This window comes from Anomaloglossus baeobatrachus, chromosome 11, assembly GCF_048569485.1.
Source record: "Anomaloglossus baeobatrachus isolate aAnoBae1 chromosome 11, aAnoBae1.hap1, whole genome shotgun sequence".
NCBI lineage: Eukaryota > Metazoa > Chordata > Amphibia > Anura > Aromobatidae > Anomaloglossus > Anomaloglossus baeobatrachus.
In genome coordinates, this window is record NC_134363.1 from 20328356 (window position 1) to 20340946 (window position 12591).

The following is a 12591-nucleotide window of genomic DNA, read 5'->3' on the forward strand; positions in this document are numbered from 1 at the left end:
AGGGCCAGTTGATAATATACAGCTAGCCCTAACCCCATTATTACCCAGCGAGCCACCCATCACCAGTGCAGCTGGAAGAGTTGGATACAGCGCCAGAAGATGGCGCTTCTATGAAAGCACCATTTTCTGGGGCGGCTGCGGACTGCAATTTGCAGCAGGGGTGCCCAGAAAGCTTGGACACCCTGTGCTGAGGATTCCAATCCCCAGCTGCCTAGTTGTACCTGTCTGGACACAAAAATTGGTCAAAGCACATGTCATTTTTCTTTTTAATTATTTCATGAAATTCATGAAATAATTAAAAAGAAAAAAGGCTTCCCTATATTTTTGGTTCCCAGACGGGTACAATAGGCAGCTGGGGGTTGGGGGCAGCCCGTAGCTGACTGCTGTACCTGGCTAGCATACAAAAACATGGCGAAGCCCATGTCATTTTTTTTGGGGGGGGCAAAAAACTCCTGCATACAGTCCTGGATGGAGTATGCTGAGCCTTGTAGTTCTGGAGCTGCTGTTTGCTATGTGTCTGTATGGAGGAGAGCAGACAGCAGCTGCAGAACTACAAGTCTCAGCATCCTCCATCCAGGACTGTATGCATGTTTTTTTCCCCCCAAAAAAATGACATGGGCTTTGCCATATTTTTGTATGCTAGCCAGGTACAGCAGGCAGGTACGGCTGCCCTTAACCCCCAGCTGCCTATTTGTACCCGTCTGGGAACCAAAAATATAGGGAAGCCTTTTTTCCTTTTAATTATTTTATGAATTTCATGAAATAATTAAAAAAAAAATGACGTGTGCTTTGACCAATTTTTGTGTCCAGCCAGGTACAACTAGGCAGCTGGGGATTGGAATCCTCAGCGCAGGGTGCCCAAGCTTTTTGGGCCCCTCTGCTGCAAATTGCAGTCCGCAGCCGCTCCAGAAAATGGCGCTTTCATAGAAGCGCCATCATCTGGCGCTGTATCCAACTCTTACAGCAGCCCTGAAGCCAGGTGGCTAGCTGGGTGATAATTAGTTAATACTAGCTTTGTTTTACTAGCTAGTATTAAGCTAGAGATTCGTAATGTCAGGCAAGTTTGACCCGGCCATTAAGAATATGCTATAAAGGGTTAAAAAAAACACCACACAGAGAAAAAATACTTTAATAGAAATAAATACATAGACACATTAGAGACTCCATGTTTATTATACCCTGTCACCCCTCCACGATCCTGGTCTTCTGTGTTCTTTCTCCTTCAACCCATGCAGCTCGGCTAGATCAGACAGCCCTGCATTAGAGGAAGACGCTGCTGCTCCGTGCAGTGTAATCACTCAGTGAGTGAGCAGAGGCTGCGGGCTGTAAGCGGTGACGTCACCGCTGTCACCATTACTATAGCAACGGCAATCTCCGATCACGTGATTCCCGGTGCCGCTATTTACCGGCTGTGGCAGCCAGTCCTTGCATGTTGGCTGACTCTGTAAAATGCGCCCGCATACAGGAATGGGGAAGCTGACCATGTGCCAGAGCATTTCGCCGGTACACGGAGATGCTGGAACGAGCACCGTGTACCGGAGAGATGCACTGACAGGACCTAGCATGACATCTAGCCATGTGACCAGTCTGTAGCCAATGAGATAATAGACACGTGACTGGTCATATGGCTATTTTGACGTCACGGAAGGTCCTATCATCAGTGCTGGTACCGGGAGGATGCAGCGATTATCGGAAGGAAAAGCGGCGCAAGACATAGTGCAGGATGCGTCGCGGGGACCTGTAAGTGTAATGGCAATGTGTATTAACTTTATAGCGGGCTATACACACTACGATATCGTTAATGATTTATCGCCGGGGTCACGTTGTTTGTGACACACATCCGACGCCTTTTATGATATCGTAGTGTGTGAAACTTATGTGCGACCTAAAACGATCACAAAATCGGCCAAAATAGTTTGCCGCGGAGAGGTAATCCTAAAATAAAAAATCATTCTCTTCTAATTAGCCATGTTGTTTAGCGTTCCTACAGCAGCACACATTGCTATGTGTGACACCGCAGGAGCGACGAACATCTCCTTACCTACGTCCACCGCCAATGCAGAAGGAAGGAGGTGGGCGGGATGTTTACGCTTCTATTGGACAGCTGCCGTGTGACGTCGCTGTGACGCCGTGCGACCAGCCCCCTTAGAAAGGAGGCGGATCGCCGGCCAGAGCGGTAAGTCCGTGTGACGGGGGTAAGCGAGGTTGTGCGCGACGGGCAGTGATTTGCCCCTGTTGCACAACCGACGTGGGCGGGTACGATCGCAGCGTGTAAAGCCCGCTTTTGTGTACATGTATAATGTGTTTTTATGTGTTTGTGTATGCCTGCCATTGTTTTCAATGGGGTTCGAGTTGGTTCGTTGAACGTTCGTCGAACGTTTCAACGAACTTGTCCTCCGTTCGACAAACTGAACCAAACACGAACTCTAAAGGGGTGGCTCATCTCTAATCACTAGTTACGAGTACTGAGCATCCAAGCATCGTAGTGCCCGCTCATCAATAGTTACGAATACTGAGCACCTGAGCATGGTAGTGCTCGCTCAACACTAGTTACGAGTACCGTGCACCCAAGCATGGTAGTGCTTGCTCATCACTAGTTACGAGTACCGAGCACGCGAGCATGGTAGTGCCCACTCATCACTAGTTGGGTACTAGTAGTACTAGTACTATTAGTACTGACTCGAGTACCTGAGCATGGTAGGGCCCGTTCATCACTAGTTACCAGGACAGAGCACCTGAGCATGGTAGTGCCCGCTCATCCCTAGTTATGAGTACCGAGCACCCGAGCATGGTAGTGCTGAATCAACACTACTAATGATATTTTGAAGGCAATTGTTAGTCACATTGAATAATTTACTTTGGTTTAGGTTTCTCTTTTGTTCATTCGCTTTACATTTTGTTAACTGATTACAAATAAACTATTAACACTTCTACTTTTTAAAATATTTTAATAGAGCAGCATTTTTTCACTCCTACCTAAAATATTGTACTGTATTTTCATAAACTCATGAGTTTGGTTGCTTTAAGTCTTGATATATCACTTCTTGCCAATTAAAATCCTGGAGCTTTAATTTCTAAAAATAGTGATTTCTAGAAATTGTATTTTCAGTTTCAGCCACAAAAGCTTTGCTCAGTACTACAAATGATATTGCACAACATATCATGTGCCTCATATGGTATAATGTGACACGCATGGTATATTGAATTCTGTACTCATTGCCCAAATTATTTGAAAAATAAGTATATACAATCTAATATATAAAGCTGAGTGTATGTATGTGTGTATGTATGTCCGCTAAAGGAATCCGCAAAGTAGCATTTACAATCACAAAATTTTGTACAGATGCCTTATGTGACCTAGGGAACATCATAGACTATGTTTTGAATTGAAAATGTAACCCCGCGCTTTACAGTTGCTCTCCAAAAAACCTGCTTCTTTTAAAGTGAGTGGAGCCTGGAACTACAGGTTAATAATAGTAGCTGTGATTGGTTGCTATTGGAACAAAGGAAATTGTTAGTATAAGAAGCTTATGTGTGAGATAATATGATATTAGTGGAGAGATGGATAGAGAAACAGACAGAGAAAGATAGACTAAGACAGACAGGGAAAGAGACAGACCTGGGAAAGAGATATACCTGGAAAGAGACAGATGGGGAATGAAACAGAGAAATAGAGAGAAAAAGAAAGAGACAGACGGGGAAAGAGGCAGATGGACGAAGAGGCAGACTGGGAAAGAGGCAGACGGGGAAAGAGGCAGACCTGGAAAGAGGCAGAGCTGGTAAGAGGCAGACCGGGAAAGAGGCAGACGGGGAAAGAGACATACGGAGAAAGAGACAGACGGGGAAAGAGACAGATGTGGAAATAGGCAGATGGGGAAAGAGACAGACGGGGAAACAGACAGACCTGTAAAGAGACAGACGGGGAAAGAGACAGACAGACAGAAATAGAGAAAGACAGACACAGAGATAGAGAGACAGACAGATACACAGAGATAGAAACAGATAGACTGATACAAAGACAGACAGAGAGATAGAAACAGACAGACAGAGACAGACACAGACAGAAAAGGAAAGAGTCAGACAGAGAGACAGACAGACAGCGACACACAGACAGAGACTGGGAGAGAGACAGAGAGACAGTTATTATCCCGGGCAACGCCGTGTACTACAGCTAGTATATATATAATTAAGAATTTTATTAAATAATATTTCATAAGTTATGGAGAGAAATGTTCAAAATTTGGTTAATTTTACTTTAGATTAATAGAATTTAGGAAGATGAAATCTTTCACTAATTTTAACTCACACACACATTAATCTATATGACAAATCTATAATTTAATCTATCATTGAAATCATTCCAGTAAAACAATATGGTCATTTTTTTTCAAAATGTTATATAAAGAAATATACAAAAATTGGGGAAAAAAACAGACTATTATTGAACTATACTGTATTAAACATTTGTAGTTACAAATATACCAGATAGCATCAGGTGTGACCTTTGTTTGTAGAACAGGTATTTAATAGGCTCCTGCTGGAACTATTAGGTTTTTTTATATTTTGTTTTGTTTTGGTTTTTTTTTATTTCTGTCAACTTCTATTTGTTCATAAACATGTTAACAAACTACATAGAAAAGCATATAAAACTAAACCACATGTCATGAATGTACCAAGCCATTTTCACCTCTGTGGAACCTGAGGTCAGAAGGTCTCAGCATTTAATCAATTGCCTATTTTCTGTAGATCTCAATTGACTATTGTTTTACTGATGTCCTTGCTCTTCTATGCCGAAGAGGTTAAGGACACTTTCATAGCTAGCTGATAATTCTCTTAGCCTTCATTTCAGTTATAGATTGTGACTACCCTCCCCTTCAACTATATCTATCCACCCCTGGCTTCACTCCATGCCGGATATAGAATTTGTATTCTGTCCATCGTAGGTGTCTGGAGAAAAACTGTAGCAAAACAGAAGATACAGTACTTCCTGGATGCAGTGCTAATTCAAAGCCTTCAATTGGACATAGCACAATCAGGCATATATTGGTGCAGGGACACTCTCTTAGCAACGGCAAATACTCCAACTTGCTGAGTAGGAGACTTCCAGTGGGCTCCGATCAGAAAACAACTGAAGAAAAAAAGATGGTGTGTACCACTTGCAATGGAGCTCTGCTCTGTTTCACATAGACTTAGTTGCATTGGAATAAAAAAATTGATATTACAGCTGTACAATGCGTTTCTGTGAATGCCTTCTTCAGGTTCATGTGTATCATTTGACAGTACAGCATAAAGATTTATATATGCTTATATCCAAGCAGTCCCACCCATGGAACTACTGATGGATTAATTGGGAGCCATTATTCCTCACCAACTGAAACACGTTGTACAGCTCAATATATTTTATTCCAATAAAACCAAGTTTAATTTACTTTGCATCAAATCCATTGTAGAACAAAGCAGTGACCCATTGCAAGTGGTGCTCGCCGTCTTTTTTTCTTATTCTGCCCATGGTGGTTGAGCTCGATCTTGTGTCATAGAGGTGTCATTCCTTTTGTAGCAGAGAAGCTCCTTTCTGGAAAAGTCATTGGAATCCTTATATACCTGTTGTCCTGCCTGAGTTCTCAGTGTGTTTCCTTGGTTTCATGCATCTTCAGTCCCTTGAAGGGGAGGGGGAACATCTAGGTGAGTCCCATCCAGGAGAATAGCAACATACAAGACCCAAGCATCTCCACTTTCTTTGGGACAGTGACTTGCTTAGGTACCCCTAGCTTGAATGACAGTTAGGGTGCGTGTCCACGATCAGTGTTAGCAGTGTTTTTTTGATGCAGCATGTTTCAGCTGCATCCAAAACGCGACGTTGTACAGTACAAGCACAGTGGATGGGATTTCTAGAAATTTCATGGCTTCTCTGCATCTATGTCCTTCAGCGAAAACTGACCTGCTGTATGGCTTTCCGAGCCGCAAGCATATCAATTCTTTGATGCAGAGTCACAAGCGTTCTATGTCGGTAAAACATAGTGAGGAGACCACAGCCCCCTGAACCCTGATCGTGGGCACAAGCAGCTGAGGTCTCCTGCGTTCTCCTGTGGAGGAGACTCGTGGCCCCGCAGGTCAAGACCCGCCTCATCCAGAATTCAGCGGGTCCTGATCGTGGGCACATACCCTAAAGGTGCACACTGTCCTTGCTTCCTAATACTCATGGGCATATTTTCTTTCTCTTTATGCTTGCCCTGTACAATTGTTGTGTTTAGCAATCTCTCCCCTTGTTCCTTGGGAAGTACATGAAACTCTGGCCAGCCAATCAAGAAACTAGGCCTGAGAAGTCATCTTCTAATCCTGCGGTTAGGGACAATCCTATCTGTGCAGGTGCCTTTAGGGACTGGGCAGTAGGAGTACTACTCTGTACGGGAACCAGTTGGGTGGATGTACGGCAACAGAGAGAGTGTGCTTTCCCATCCTATATGAGCGTGGAACCACATAAATAAAATAAGAGCATGTAGCATGTACAAGTATTCTAATAGTTTTGCCAACATTTAAAAAAAATGAAATGAAGTTAGCAGAAGTCTCAATCATTTAAAGAGTTTTACCAACAATATCAACATATTGAAAAAAATATTTGAACAGATTATAAAGTATTGAGCAATCTACAATTTTATTATAATTGTTTGATTTAATTTTAGTCTTTTAAGAAATATGAGAATTAATTCATACACAATCTACAGTATCTTTCAACTTTGTGAAAGCCAACAGACAAGAATTTCTAAAAACAAGTAATGACTCAATGTAAAAGCTTAATTTCAAAGAAAATAGAAATCTGTGCAAATTTTTATCAAGCATTAAAATTGATTTTCAAAAACTTTAAGAATTTGAATTGACTAATTTAAAAAACTAAATTAAACTCTTATCTACAAAAGAAAAAAAAGAAAAATCCATCCTATATAAGGTATAAAAAAGTATAATTGTTCTAATAGACAAATAAATAAAAATCATGAACTTGAAAGTTTTTGTTTTATACAAACTGATGGTTTTTGGAACTTAGAGAACAAAGTGTAACTCTTCGATGTTCAACCCCAATTTTCTACTTGAAAGAAATTTTAACATGAAAAGTTTGGTAACGTCAGATAAAAAAAAGAGAAACTAAGAAGCATGTAATGTCAAAAGTCAAAAATAAATTCTAAGATATAAATAAAAAACATTGATTTAGCTAAAGAATAAGTTACATAATTTCCTTTTATCTGTATCTGCTCTATGTAGCGATGAGAAACATCTTGGATTGACTATTCTTGGAGCTCCTTCATGGAAGAGTGGGCCATGATTGACTATTCTAAATGTGCCATACTGATTGATTCTGACTCAAAAAGACTCAATGCTATCATAAGTGAAAAAGTATTAGTTCAAGGGTATAAACATTGATGCAACCGCATTATTTTACTTCTTTGTTTTCTTTTTTTTTCCATCTGAAAAAATTTAAATTTATTTTTCACTGGATTTGTACAGATTATGGGTGACAATAAAGTTAGAAAAAGTTTTGAAATGTTTCTTCTTGGTATGATTTTTTTTATATACTGTCTTATCTACTGCATCTAGAGGTGTTATCAGTCATTGTTCTGGAGAAGGAAGAGGTGAGCTGTGACATTGCCTATTATGATGGCTAGATCCTGTGTTATCAGCTTTGCATATAGAGGTGTTATTAGTCATTGTACAAGAAGAGGAGGAGGTGAGCTGTGACATCACCTATTGTGAATGATGGATCCTGTGTTGTCTACTGTATATAGAGGTGTTATCAGTCATTGTAGAGGAGGAGGAGGGAAGCTGTGATGTCACCTATTCTGAATGGTTGATACTGTGTTATCTACTGTATATAGAGTTGTTATCCGTCAATATACAGGAGGAAGTGAGCTGTGACATCACCTATTGTGAATGGTGGATCCTGTGTTATCTACTGTATATAGAGGTATTATCAGTCATTGTGCAGGAGGAAGTGAGCTGTGACATCACCTATTGTGAATGGTGGATCCTGTATTGTCTACTGTATATAGTGGTGTTATCAGTCATTGTAAAGGAGGAGGAGGAGGTCAGCCTTTAAATCCCCTGTTGTTATTGGCTGATACTGTCTTATCTTCTGTATATAGAAGTGTTACCTGTCGTTGTAATCCTTTCTCTAATGAGTCTAAAAAGTCCGTGGCCAATGTAAAGATTTAAATATTACTATCTTTTTTTTAAATAAATCATGATATGAAAAATAAACACATTGCCAAGAATGTTTGTAAAAATACATGTAATATAAAATTTGTTTAAATAATGTAATTTACTGATGACAGCTTTCCTTTGCCGGAATGTCTGAAATCAGATTTGTGGTTATCAGCTGTTTTCTAGTTGAGGATCGTCTTAAGGAAACAGCCTCTTTTATGCCTAAAATGCCTTAAAAAATAAAATGGTGTTTATTACAATTGTCCATCTCTTAATGTAGGAGAACAATTCCTCTTATTGGATATTTTATATTGAATATTTTATCATCCTTGATAATATAGAGATGTCACAGTGATTGGCATTTTGTAGAGCCGATATTAGATTTTTTCTTCAGGATTATCGGTGTTGTAGATTCAAGTACTCCAATTAATCCAATTAGATCCAAATTGATCTCATTATTCTCAAATCCAAATGAAAGCAATATTTTAATGTCTCACAGTTGCATAGTCCACATTGTACTCATGGCTGACTCTGGAAGTAGACCTCATTGGGTCATGTTGAACATGGGAGAGATCAGTATATTCAACGTCATGTGTTGTCTGGAGGACCTGTGAACAAAATGACAAAGAAATCGCAATGAAAAGTGTCCTCTCGGAGGAAAAAGATGGTCAGATGGAGCTCCAGAAATACTTAGGGGTACTTTGCACGCTGCGACATTGCAAGCCGATGCTGCGATGCCGAGCGCGATAGTCCCCGCCTCCGTCGCAGCAGCGATATCCTTGTGATAGCTGCCGTAGCGAACATTATCGCTACGGCAGCTTCACATGGACTCACCTGTCCTGGGACGTCGCCCTGGCCGGCGACCCGCCTCCTTATTAAGGGGGCGGGTCGTACGACGTCACTGCGACGTCACACAACAGGCAGCCAATCGGAGCGGAGGGGCGGAGATGAGTGGGATGTAAACATCCCGCCCACCTCCTTCCTTCCGCATATTCTACGGAAGCCGTGGTGACGCTGGTAGGAGATGTTCCTTGCTCCTGCGACTTCACACACAGCGATGTGTGCTGCCGCAGGAGCGAGGAACAACATCGGACCGTAGCGTCAGCGTAATTATGGATTACGCCGACGCTGCACCGATGATACGATTACGACGCTTTTGCGCTCGTTAATCGTATCATTGAGCCTTTACACACTACGATGTCGCATGCGATGCCGGAAGTGCGTCATTTTCAATTTGACCCCACCGACATCGCACCTGCGATGTCGTAGTGTGCAAAGCCCGCCTTACACTCTACATCTTTCATTCCAGAGCTACAAGAAGTGAATAGAATAGTGATGATGAACAAATCTGGCAAAATTCAAAATCACCTAATTGGTCAAATTGGACTAGAAATTCATGTTACATGAAATAATACCTCACTCCACCAACACCAACTCTTCTTTACTTTTCAATAACAGGTGATATTCCTTTTCCCCATCTTCACTCTGTGAGGTGGCATCCAAGACAATCTCTGATGCGCGTCACCCAGACCCTACTCAGTAACGTTTGCGCAACGCATATTGCGACTGTTACAATGTACATTGTTAAGCCTGCTTTACACGGGATGACCGATTGTGCGATATCACAATCGATCGTACCTGCCCCTGTCGTTTGTGCGCCACGGGCAAATCGCTGCCCGTGTCGCACAAAGTCGTGAAACCCCCGTCACACGTACTTACCTGCTGAGCGACTTCGCTGTGGGCAGCGAACGCCCAGTTCCTGAATGGGGAGGGACGTTTGGCGTCATAGCGACGTCACACAGCGGCCGGCCAATAGAAGCGGAGGGGCGGAGATGAGCGGGATGTAAACATCCCGCCCACCTCTTTCCTTCCGCACTGCCGGCGGGAGCCACGGGACGCAGGTAAGCTGTGTTCATTGTTCCCGTGGTGTCACACGGAGCGCCGTGTGCTGCCACAGGAATGATGAACAACCTGCTGCAGGAAAAATAAGTGATATTATGAAACTGAGCGATGAGTACATGACTCACGATTTGTGAGCGATACTGCGTCGCTCAGAGGTTTCACACGAGACGACGTCGTGTACGATGCCGGATGTGCTTCACGAAAACCGTGACCCCGACGATGCATCGCACAATCCGTCGTCTCGTGTAAAGCACCCTTTACTTCAGAGATATACTTGGAGAAGAGTAAAGATGAAGGAAGAGGACAAAATGTGTTGTGCAAAAGTAAAAAATAGGCTGGATGGTGCAGAGAAAAGGATAGGTGATCCGTGAGGTATTATTATTATTATAAATCTTAATTATAGTACTATTTTTACATCTTTATCAGTGCTTTACAATTCAGCAAAATGGTGGACTGATGTAGTTAAAGACAAGCCTAGATTTGGAGCACTGGTGGAAAATTATGTCAGAAGACAAGCCAAGTTGTAAGTCACTTGTGGACAAATGACATCAGAAGAAAAGCCAAGTTGTGGGTCACTGGTGGATGATTGATGTCAGAACACAAACCAAGTTGTTGACTTCTGGTGGACAGACATAGTCAAAGACAAGCCAAGTTGTGGCATACTGATGGACAGACATACTCAAATAAAAGCCGAGTGGTGGAGTACTGATTGAGGAATGACTTCAGAAGATAAGTCAAGTGGGGGAGTACTGATGGATAGACATAGTCATATACAAGCCTAGTTGTGGAATATTAGAGGATGAATGACTTCAGAAGATAAGTCAAGTTGTAGAGTACTAGTGGACTGACATAGTCAAAGACAAACCAAGTTGTGGAGTACTAGTGGAAATACATAGTCAAAGACAAGCTAAATTTGGTAGTACTGATATACAGACATAGTCAAATACAAGCCCAGTTGTGAAGAACTGGTGGACAGACAAAGTCAAAGACAAGCCAAGCTGTGGAGTACTGGTGGACAAATTACATCGTAAGACAAGCCAAGTTGTGGAGTACTGATGGATAGATAGTCATACAGAAGGTAAGTTGTAGAATATTGGTGGACTAATAACATCAAAAGTCAAGCCATGATGTGAAGAACTGGGGAACTGATGTAGTCAAAGACAAGCCAAGTTGTGGAGTAATGCATGCTAAGTTGTTTAGTACTGGTGGGCAAATGACATCAGAAGACAACCCGAGATGTGAAGAACTGATGGACAGATATAGTCAAAGACAAGCCAAGTTGGGGTGTGCTAGGGCAAAAATGATGTCAGAAGACAAGCCAAGTTGTGGAGTACTGGTGTATGAATGACATTATAGGACAAGCTAAGTTGTGGAATACTTGTGGACAGATACAGCCAAAGATAAGCGAAATTGTGTTGTACTGGTGGACATATGTTGTCAAAGACAAGCCAAATTTGGCGTTCTGGTGGGTGGATGTTATCAAGAAACAAGTCAAGTCAAGCAAAACACTAAAGAACTGATTACTGTGGCATCAGTAGACACTCAAGGTGTACACTCTATAATGACTATTTTATGATAGTATCAGTGCTTGAACAAAATGAATAGAGCCGTAACCAGTAATATAAGAGTAAGAGTGAGGATACTGGGGAATTTTGGTAGGTGATAATAGTGTACAGATGCCTACTTCACCTAGTTTTAGATTCCATAACAGGGTGTATATTCCACAGTGACACTTTCTGATATTAGAAGAGTGGCGATGAAAAGTAGATACACAAGAGATGATTTATACAGTAGAGGCAAATACTTAGCCAATTCTCTAACTCATCACTTACATCACTATTGCTGTAAATAACATAATTTTCATTAACGTTCATCTCCACTGATGATCTAAAACAGAAACAAATAAATAATTTTTAACATATAATTTATAAATATATGACATATTACAAGACAGAGTATCAACACAGTGATGAGATAGGTTCTTTCTTCTTTTAATGGCCTTCAGCTTTATCTTGACACATGGCGATTTGATGGATGAACACTATGTAGGAAGATCGATTTTGTGCAAGCTTAGATAAATCCACCAGGAACTTCTCTGTTGTTTTTCTGATACTATGAAGCCATTGAGATGCTAGTCTTGGTATTCACCTTTTTCCTTCTATTTATCCAACCATGACGTCCACCAGGGTCTTCTCTGCCATTGTCTTGATAGTATTAAGCCATTGAGTTACTGATCTTCCTCATCGCCTTGTTCCTTCTTTTCTTCCGACCATGATGTCTTTCTCCAGTGATTGCTCTTTTTGTATGATGTGTCCAAAGTAAGCTTTGTGATCCTTGCTTCGAGTGAAATTTCTCTCTTGATTTATTCCAAAATTGATTTATTTGTTCTTCTTCATGGTATCAATATCATCCTTTTCAAGCACCACATTTCAAAGGTGTTGATTCTTCTTCTGTCTTGTTTCCTTATTGTTCAGGTTTCACATCCATATATTACTATAG